The sequence below is a fragment of the Melanostigma gelatinosum genome (genome assembly GCF_949748355.1).
Source record: "Melanostigma gelatinosum genome assembly, chromosome: 15".
In the NCBI taxonomy this organism is placed as follows: Eukaryota; Metazoa; Chordata; class Actinopteri; order Perciformes; family Zoarcidae; genus Melanostigma; species Melanostigma gelatinosum.
In genome coordinates, this window is record NC_136648.1 from 22,307,257 (window position 1) to 22,318,028 (window position 10,772).

Below are 10,772 nucleotides of genomic sequence, written 5' to 3' on the forward strand. Positions count from 1 at the left end.
CTTTCGTAACTCCTTCAGCCTTCCATTCCCGTCACTCGAGATCCTTACCCCCACGACCTTCAGTCACTTATCCATTTCCCTCCTAAAGGTCAAGCCCTACACCATACAGGTTTACATAAACGGAATTAACTTCTACACCAACTGTCCTCAGGGCTCCGTGCCCAGCCTACCCACTCACACGTCGCCATGCTACTCGAAGGTCCGTAAAGCCAAACTACGCCTAAACGGCTGCCCCTCACTTCGGTCCACCTCACCTGCGGCATCCTCAGCTCAGGTCATCAGTCTGTGGGCTGGTAATTGTTGTGTTATAAAATTATGACCATGACTAGAGTTCCCTCTCAATACATATTAGACAACTATCGCTGACAGCAGCAAAGAATACATTTAGCTGCCTGTTGAAAGCAGACAGCAGTTGTTTTGGCTATGCACCGGTATAATGGTGTGTGAAGAATTCATATCATACCGGAAATAAAAAACCGGTACACTGCCCAGCCCTAGTCTTTATTATAGTTTGGGCAATTTTGTACCAATATCTGACGGGCCGGATTAAAAGGCCCAACCGGCCGTAGTTTGCCCATGCCTGGTTTAGATTGTGTGAAACCTTCCTAACTGACACTTTACCAACGCAGCATGTTTGAGCTGATGACTGGTTTTATAAATATGAGTGTCTGTCTCCTTAAAAACACTTTAATATCAGGTTAATTAGTGTTATGGACATGTGTTCCCTTATATTTGGTTAACTTTGAAGCTTAAGAATTCTACTCAGTGAAAGTTAATCTGAAATGTATCTCTGAAACACAATTTGTGGCAAATATCTGTTAGAATAAAATGTTCTGTATATGTGATTAGTGTGATTATTTCTTCTAATTTTTGGGTTTGAACCTGTTTGTTATGAACCTGTGTTCTATGGACCAATAAAGATTAATTTGCACAGATACAAAAATTTATAAAATACTGTAAAAATGAAAATAAAATACCATAACTGTCCATCAGCGTCCAACACAATGAAAGCAGTGGTGATGATGAGCTATTTATAGGATGTACTGACATCAGGTCGGGACATTAGTGACCTTGATAACTACAGGCCGATCTCAAATCCTCCTCAGAGTATACTTCATCAGAAGATTGTATTTGAGCAGCTACAGGATCGTCTGCATAATTATGATATATTAGATAAACTCCAGTCTGGCTATCGGACCAACCAAAGCACTGAAACCGTTTTATTATGACATGTAAATGACATGAGATTTTCTTCTGATTCAAACAATGTGTCTGTCCTCTTTTTATTAGACCTGAGCGCTGCATTTGATTCTGTTGATCATGACATTTGAATCAGTGGATTTGAGGGATCGGTAGGTCGCTCTGCTCGCATCACTACACTGCTCCCCTGTGTCTCTGACAGTTGATTTTAAAGTCCTTGTACTTATCTCCAAAGATTCACATGATCAAATACCTTAATTTAACAGAGACTGCCTTTTATTTTACGTCCCAACAAGAACTCTGAGATCTTCCACTGCCGTTCTTTTAGAAGGTTCTGAACTCCCACAATAGTTCTAGTGAGGTTCTTTCTGTTTTCATGGCCCTGAACTGTGGAACTCTCTCCCCTTGGATCTTAGAACAGAAAACTCCCTTTGAAGTTTTCAAAATGAACTGAAGACCTGTCCTTTAATTTGACTTTTGATTAGGTTTAACTTAAATCCTTGTTAATGTTTTGTTGTATTGTGATTGTAGTGTAAGACTGGTGTGAGTCCTCCATCACGTCCAGGTTTAGGAGTAGGAGGCACGTGGCCGGACTCCTCCTGTCACATCAACCTGCTGGAGCTTGTTGCTGTCCAGAAGCTGCTGAACCATTTCACTCCACAGCTGAGGGGGAAGCCCGTCCTGTTGAGGTGGGACAACACCACTGTTTAGGTGAACCTCAACAGACAGGAGGTTGTCAGATCCCCGGCCCTGCACAGGGCAGCAGTGTCTGTTCTGATGTGGACAGATCATCACCTTTACTCTCTTATTCACTAATAGAGAAAACACCCAGTGTGCCCCTTTGGGAGTGGAGACTTCAACAGGGTTCAAAGCAGCACCTGTCCATGTTGCATCACTAGAGGTCCTAATGGTTACTGGACCTGCCCGCATCAAGGAGAGCGCTCCATTCTGGGTCAGCACCTCATGGTCTGGAGGTTTAAGGGTGAGACTGAGTGACCTGGGTCTCCTGGTCCCTGTTGTCTACACGTATCAGAATGCACATGTCTCCTCCCCTTAGAGGGATTACTCACCTCGTTAGTGGACTGGTGCCAGATGAAGGGCCTCGCTCCTCCTTCCTGCTCTCTTGAGGATATCTTGTCTTTCCTGCAGGTTGTTGTTTACAGTGGTCGTGTTGTTTCCACCTTGGGGGTGTTTGCTGCAGGAATTACAGTTTGTGTTCTACATTCGGTCAAATGTTGTAGTATGCAAGCCAGCATGCTTTCCTGGCTATTCTGACCCACAATCCTTTGCACAGCAGGTACATGAACGAGAAGGTCAAAGTTCAAGGTGTCATGTGAAGAGGAAGCAGTATGTCCCAGTTGAATGTAGACTGCATGCATCAGTATGTACTTTGTAAGGAAGCTGCAGTTTGTCCTAAAAGTAAAAAGAAAAAGTAAATGATTCAGAACGCAGCTTCAGACTGATACGTGGGTAAGTTGTCCCGCCCCAACAGGTTCAACCAGATCCACAAAGTGGAGTGAAGAATAAAAACACTCTCAGGTCAGACTCTGTTGTCTTAGTGAATGTATTTATTCAATATAAACTCTACACAACATTAGCTGCAAAGGTTTCTGCTTGATCCTCTGCTCACTAGTCTACATATACAAGGAGACAAAGAGGGGCGTGCATGGATCCTCTAACTATCTGGTCTAAACAACACAATCCAGTCTGTGGTCAAAGCAACTCTTTACGTTTAAATGATTTCTCCACAGATGCTGAGTTTGATCCTGAAAGACTCTTCTTTGAGCTGTGAGGAGGTTTGTGTTCACAATGACATTATATCCTGTGAATGCAGCTCAGACTGAGACTCAGTCCAACCAGTGAGACGGCATACTGTGATGGTGACGTGAGGGCTTCTCTGATGAAGCATAACAAGCTGCGTCACTTCACTTCGTCTGATGGAAGTTGAAGTTGAAGTGAAGCACGGAGCTCCTTTCCTACACAGACCTGCTGAGGACAGAAGAGAGCTGCACACGGATGAAGTTCATGCTGAAAGTTCAGTAAGTGGAGCTGTGATTGGTTGAAATGACGTCATTGATTGTTGTGAACGTGTGATTGTTTAAAGCTGCTTTCAAACACAAACGTTGGCTGGGAAACAAGATGGCCGCCTGTGTGAGCAGGCAGAGAGAAGCTGCTGTTAGTTTGAATGTTGAAGTCCAGATGAAGTGTTGCTTTGAATGATGACACTGTGATGAAGAATAGGAGTTCAGTCTGCTCTGGGGTCTGTCACTGTTACTGGGGTGGAGCACTAGGACCCAGCAGGGACCAGAGAGCTCACCTGGGCCTTTGTTCCTGCACTGAAACACACCTGAATGACTCTCTGTTTGCTCTCACCTGCTGCTTTCAGTCCTTTAAGTCCACAAAGCTTCATGTTCATTTCTTCTTCTGCTTTTCAACACATTTACTCTATTTTTGATAGTGTTTGAATGTGTTTGTGTTTCCTTTAGTGTTCACTTTTTCTCTCATTGATCGGTTGTAGTCAACCTTTTACTAACTGATCAAATGGTGAAGTGAACAATCCATCAAATGAAAGCTTCCATATGTTCCCATAGTGCCCACAGTGTTCTCTATGAGGGCAGTTACATGTCATGTTACTCTAATGTGTTTGACTAACTTCTGGACTCTGAAGGGAGATCATGAGGAGAAACAGCTCAGCTCCATTTGTTGGAAATATTGTTACAATATTTAACTTGTAAAACACTGTAAACTTGTAGGACGAGCATTTAAAATTACGTCTTTTGACACGTTAACGGGGTTTAGAAGAAGGAAAAGTGAAGTTTGTTTTATTACAGAAATCTAAACTTGAACAGACATGTTGGTGATGAAATGAATAATTCTATAAAATAGTTAAATTAAATATTCAGTATTCTCGAAAACCTTTTACATGTTTTCTAATAATAGCTAAATGTACTTGTACTAGAGTTTTGTTGTAATGTTACACAGTATTTACAGCTAATATCTGTATTTAATGGTATTTTATTGCAGTAGAATATATTTTATATTATAAAATAATATTTGTTATATTTTAACTTCTGCTCAGACTTTTTAACATTTTATAGATTTTGTGCACATTTTGAAAAAATGTGCACATTAATCAGCAGGTTGTAGTCGACCTTTTCTAAACTCAACTGTCTGAGACACTTTTTCTATTTAACTTTTCTCTTCAGACTTTTCTGAGTGAATGAGGAGCTGAGCATCAGAGAGAGAATGGAAGTGGAAACAGAGGAACATTTCAAATGTTGAAGAGCTTTTCAAAGTCAGTCAAATATAATTGAAAAGTGACGTCATCCCCAAAGAGAGCCCAATAAAAAGCCACATGAAGAGTCTTCCTCTTGTCTTCAAACAAGCCAACAGACTAAAGAGCATTGTGAACGTCATCTCTTAGAGAGGACTCTGCAGCTCAAAGTGACAACAACATGGAAACTGTCCCATGAGTGTCTTTAGTATTGAGGTGAATTAGCTGTGTGTCATGATGAAGAGAAATAATGTTGTTGTGTTTGTGTGAAGGTGTGGACTCTGCTATGAATCAGGGTGAGGACAGAGAGGAGGGAGTCGCTCCCTCTAAAACCAGCCACACCAAAGCTCAGAGGTGAGATGACCATCTCTACCTGTCTATGACTCAAAGTCTTTCATTCACTGACTCTGTTTCTACACATGTGACCAGGATCCACCAGGGACCACACTGTACTGGACCTGGACCTGGACCTGGACCTGGACCTGGACCTGGACCTGAACCCAGCTGTGTGTCCATGAAGAGTGACTGGTCTATGGATCGTCCTATATACTTCAAAGATGGACGCCACTCTGTTGATCAAAGGTGAGGATTTTAAACAAAGTGATGATGATGATGATGAAGATGATGAGGTCAGAAGGTCACTCGGGTAAAACTCTTTAACACCACATGGTTCCTCTCTCCATCCTGATTGGACAGCATTACTCTTCAAACATCATGGACCAGGATACTACTACACTGAGTCTCTCTCTTTCTGCCCTTTATGCCACCTGCATGTAGGGCAGCAACAAAAGTCTTCCACCCCCGTTTGTCCCAGGCGAGTCGCTGGATGGTGCCCCATGAGTGGTTTAGGCTCTGCATCTCCTCCTTCACAGTTCTTCTCCGTGTGTTTCTTGGTCGGCCTCTTTTTCTTTTCCCTTCTGGTGTCCAATGTAAGGCTGTTCTTGCACGGTAATATCAGCAGGGTCTTTTCTCAACACATGTCCTATCTCCATCTTCTTCTCATTAGGATGGTCTCCATGCATTGTTGTTGCCATTTGTCCTACAGTTCTTTATTTGAAATGGTGTTTGGCCAGAAAATGTGAAGTATTCTCCTTAAACTCTGGTGTGGAAGGTTGATAGTCTGTTGAGATCTTCTTGTGTCATTCTCAAGCATTGAGAACCATACAATAGGTTTTATATTAATATCATATATTATTATAATAGAACAATAGGGTGGATAAAACACAGCTCTGATACATTTAAGTTTGGTCTTGATGGTGTACTGCTGTGACCTCCATATGTAATCCAGTACTTTGAAAGCATTCCTTGCCTTATTAAGACGGTTCTTGATGTCTTCATCTGTGCCCCCATCGTGTCTGACAGTGCTGCCCAAATATGTGAACTCGTCAGTTTTGGGAAGATCTTCTCCGTTAACCTGAATTGGTGAGGGATTTGGAATGTTAAGAGTCATCACTTCTGTTTTCTTTTTGCTGATCTTCAGGCCAATCTTCTGACCAAAATCACTGAGGCGGGATGTTTTCTCCTGCATGTGTCTGAGTATGTGAAAGAAGAGAAAGATCATCTGCATAGTCGAGATCAAGTGATGAAAAGAGTCCATCGAATGCTTCTATTTTGGTCTTCAGTTGTTTGTCTCATTACTCAGTCAATCGTGATATTGAAGAGCAAAGCTGACATCACACATCCTTGACTCACACTTATCTTCACTGTTTCCAACCCTGCATGTGAAGTTGGTTTAAAAACCTACTGTACACCGAGTACAGGTTTTGTCTCAGAACAGAATTGATCTGGTTGTTCCATCAGGAGGAAGCTGGAACAACCTGGATCTGGACCTGGACCTGGACCTGAACCCAGCTGTGTGTCCATGAAGAGTGATTGGTCTATGTGTCGTCCTATTAACTTCAAAGATGGACACCACTCTGTTGATCAACGGTGAGCTGAAAGACTGAGCTGTTGATTCTCAGTGGGGTCAGCAGGACTAGTAAACCTTTACCACTACAGGGACTCATCTGATCCACATCCACATATCACTTCATGGACCTTTACCTTGTGTTGGTCTCTGTGTGGACAGACACAATGTGAGCTGGTTGTTCATGATTGAATGATGATGATGATGTCCGTCAAGCTCCTGAAGTACCCTCATTGGACTCATCTCTGGTGGGGATGAGTCCGCCTACAGGTGGGAGACTGACCATCTGGTGACCTGGTGCTGGTTAAACAACCTGGAGCTCAACGCTCTAAAGACAGTGGAGATGGTTGTGGATTTCAGGAAGAACGTAGCCCCACCAGCCCCTATCTCCCTGTGTGACTCCCCCGTCGACGTGGTGGAGTCCTTCCGCTTCCTGGGCTCCATCATATCCCAGGACCTCAAGTGGGAGCTGAACATCAGCTCCATCACCAAGAAGGCTCAGCAGAGGATGTACTTCCTGAGGCAGCTGAAGAAATTCAACCTGCCAAAGACAATGTTGGTGCATTTCTACACAGCCATCATCGAGTCCATCCTCTGCTCCTCCATCACGGTCTGGTACGCCGCAGCCACAGCCAAGAACAAGGGCAGACTGCAGCGCATCATCCGCTCTGCCGAGAAGGTGATTGGCTGCAATCTGCCGTCCCTCCAGGACTTGTTCACTTTAAGGACCCTGAAGCGAGCAAGAAGGATTGTAGCCGACCCCTCTCACCCTGGACAAAAACTGTTTGTGCCCCTTCCATCTGGTAGGAGGCTGAGGTCAGGACCAAGACCTCACGACACATGAACAGTTTCTTCCCATCGGCAGTCGGGCTCATTAACAGAGCCCGGGACCCCCACTGACTCTGTCATCTTCAGGACAATTTCCCACCAGTCACTCCCCCACACATCCCTTCTATTACACTACACTACACTAACATCTCACTGGTTTATAGTCCTGTTATCTGTTCGTTTGTGCACTCTACTTTACTTTATTTTATATTTCACTTTATCTTATATTCCACTATATTGTATATTTTACTTTATCTTATATTTTCTGTAAATTTAATTTGTTTCTACTTTGCACTGTTGATTGTTGTTAAATGTTACGCACCTCCCGTCATGTCAAATTCCTTGTATGTTCAACATACAATGGCAATAAACGGTTCTGATTCTGATTCTGATTCTGATGTCAGTGTTTCTATCAGTTCACAGCAGCAGAGAGGAAAGTGTCCTGAACCCAGCTGTGTGTCCATGAAGAGTGATCGGTCTTTTGCTCGTCTGATTAACTTCAAAGATGGACGCCGTTCTTATGACCCAGAGTAAGTTCTTAAAACAAATGAGACAGATGACTGGCTGTTACGCAGATACAAATTTGGTCATCTAGCATTGATAGTCTTTGATCTGTCATTATGATCTCATTTCTCATTATGATCATGACATGACGCAATATCTTTAGCTACTTGTAGGTTTGACATCAGACAGGAAGTAGCATTCTGGATATAATCCTAACTCTAGTTGCAGAGGTCTGGAGACTAGAAAGACTCGGTGGAGGAAGTCTCCCCAATGGTGCTGTGGACAAAACCAAACACAGACCCTTTGTTTCAAGTGATGTGACAGATCAACAGTATTAAGTCTTGGTACATCTGACTAACAACACAATGGTAGAATAGAAACTACACCAAATATGAAAAAGTATCACATCACATGTGATTCTAGTTGTAGTTGTATCAAGAGGTGGAAGGTATAGAAGGTATATAAAGTAAACCGGTATGAATTTGACCTACGATATAGTTTTTGACAATACCGTGCTGCCAATAGAATAACTTGTACTGTCCAATAAAAGCAGAGATAAGAACCTGTTTAGCATCTGGTTTTCATTGTGATCAACCATGACAGAACACAATATTAGGGCTGCAACTAACGATTATTTTAATAATCAATTTATCTGGCGATTATTTATTCGATTAAAAATAAATAAAAAACAAAACACAAAAAGGCATTCATTTCCAACCCTTTATTCAAAAACATAACTGACAAAAAAATCTTCAGAAAGTGCACAAACAGGTTGCTCCTTGAACATCCCTGAGCTGTTAAAGTAATAATTAATTAAAAAAAAAAATGGACTAACACAAAAACATACACATGTATGCTTTACATCTGCCAAATATAAAGGCTTTTTTAAATAAAGTGCACAAAAAGATGTATATTTTTGTTTAAAGGGACCTGAGCTGTCAGAACAATCAATAATTTATAAAAAATAAAGAAAAATACAAATCAGAAAACTTAACAGGATTTGTTTGAACGTCAGAACTTGTTCTCTACACACTACACTCACAGACGCACACACTCACAAACTCTCACACTCAGACACACACATAGACACACACCAACTCACTCTCTCTCCCTCCCTTTGTTCAGACACTGCATTGCAATGCATAAATGTGAGCATGTCCACATGCTCCTGGCTCAGGCTCGCTCTTTTCTTGGAGGCTATGTTTCCTGCTGCAGAAAACAGCCGCTCAGATGGTGTTGAGGTGGCAGGGATACAAGACTTGGCTAGCCTGGCCAACATGGGATATCTGTCATTGTTAGCCATTGTTAGCTCCGCTCTGCTCTGCTCTGCTCCGCGCTCAACTCAACTTGTTTTTTTTATACTCAAACATCTCCGCGACTTATTGAGTGGCGTAATAGTCGTGCGACACAACGAATCGATAATGAAATTCGTTGCCAACTCTTTTAATCATCAAATTTTATCGATTCGTTGTTGCAGCCCAACACAACATCTTTATCTAACTGGTGTATTTGTGTTAATGGTACAAACACAATGTCAGCTGATTGTTCATGATTCTTCCACAGAGAGGACCAGGAGAGCTCAGAGGTTCCCAGAGGTCAGTCTGCCCAGCAGCATCAAACACACCTGGAATCCATATTTATGGTCTGTACATGTACAACTACTTTTACATCTATTGTGTTCAAAATCATCTCCATGCTGCACTTTGTAGACCAGTGGATTGTCAGCCTGTCCAACATGGATCTGATGTTTGGTGCCATGGTTTTAGTTTGTGTCATTCATAGAATATTCTGTTCCAGCTGCTGGAGGAGAACATCGTCACTTTTGTGAAGAACGAGCTGAAGAAGATCCAGAAGGTTGTGAGTTCAGGTTACCCAGAATGCTTAGAGAGTCAGAGGGAGGATGAGGAGGTGTTGGACGGTGTGGATGAAGAGCAGAGGAGGAGCAGCAGAGAGGCATTTGAGAAGATCACACTGGACTTCCTGAGGAGAATGAAGCAGGAGGAGCTGGCTGACTGTCTGCAGAGCAGTAAGAGGATTTCTCTAAAGATTCAACATGCTGGATAAATCGGACGTTTACTAACGTCTCAAGAGATGGACCAACATATATTCATCAACTCATTCTTTGAGGAAAGGACATGTTGAAATATATTCTTTGACTCATTGATCTTCTTTGTTGTGTGTTCATTCAGGACTTCTTGCTCCAGTTTCTCAACGTGAACTCAAATCTAACCTGAAGAAGAAGTTCCAGAGTGTGTTTGAGGGAATCGCTAAAGCAGGAAACCCAACCCTTCTGAATCAGATCTACACAGAGCTCTATATCACAGAGGGAGGGACTGCAGGGGTCAATGATGAACATGAGTTCAGATACATTGAAACAGCATCCAGGAAACCACACAGACCAGAAATGACCATCAGACAAGAAGACCTCTTTAAAGCCTCACCTGGAAGAGAGGAACCAATTAGAACAGTGATGACAAAGGGAGTGGCTGGCATTGGGAAAACAGTCTTAACACAGAAGTTCACTCTGGACTGGGCTGAAGACAAAGACCACCAGGACATACAGTTCACATTTCCATTCACTTTCAGAGAGCTGAATGTGCTGAAAGAGAAACAGTTCAGCTTGGTGGAACTTGTTCATCACTTCTTCAGTGAAACCAAAGAAGCAGGAATCTGCAGGTTTGAAAAGTTCCTGATTCTGTTCATCTTTGACGGTCTGGATGAGTGTCGACTTCCTCTGGACTTCCATCACAATGAGGTCCTGACTGATGTTACAAAGTCCACCTCACTGGATGTGCTGCTGACAAACCTCTTCAGGGGGAAACTGCTTCCCTCTGCTCGCCTCTGGATAACCACACGACCTGCAGCAGCCAATCAGATCCCTCCTGAGTGTGTCGACATGGTGACAGAGGTCAGAGGGTTCACTGACCCACAGAAGGAGGAGTACTTCAGGAAGAGATTCAGAGATGAGGAGCAGGCCAGCAGGATCATCTCCCACATCAAGACCTCACGAAGCCTCCACATCATGTGCCACATCCCAGTCTTCTGCTGGATCACTGCTGG

At 42.8% G+C, this 10,772-nt stretch overlaps 1 pseudogene across 1 annotated transcript in view; it reads left to right on the forward strand.

Moving 5' to 3' along the window:
- The first annotated feature begins 3,134 nt into the window (after positions 1 to 3,134).
- Positions 3,135 to 10,772, forward strand: part of LOC306789626 (NLR family CARD domain-containing protein 3-like) — a 12,208-nt pseudogene continuing 4,570 nt past the window's right edge. Inside the window, exons 1-7 of the transcript in view lie at positions 3,135 to 3,239; positions 4,747 to 4,828; positions 4,904 to 5,056; positions 7,625 to 7,738; positions 9,276 to 9,354; positions 9,510 to 9,738; positions 9,902 to 10,772. The exon at positions 9,902 to 10,772 is cut by the window's right edge and continues 933 nt beyond it. The product of the transcript in view is annotated as an NLR family CARD domain-containing protein 3-like (transcript). The remainder of the gene's footprint in view (positions 3,240 to 4,746; positions 4,829 to 4,903; positions 5,057 to 7,624; positions 7,739 to 9,275; positions 9,355 to 9,509; positions 9,739 to 9,901) is intronic.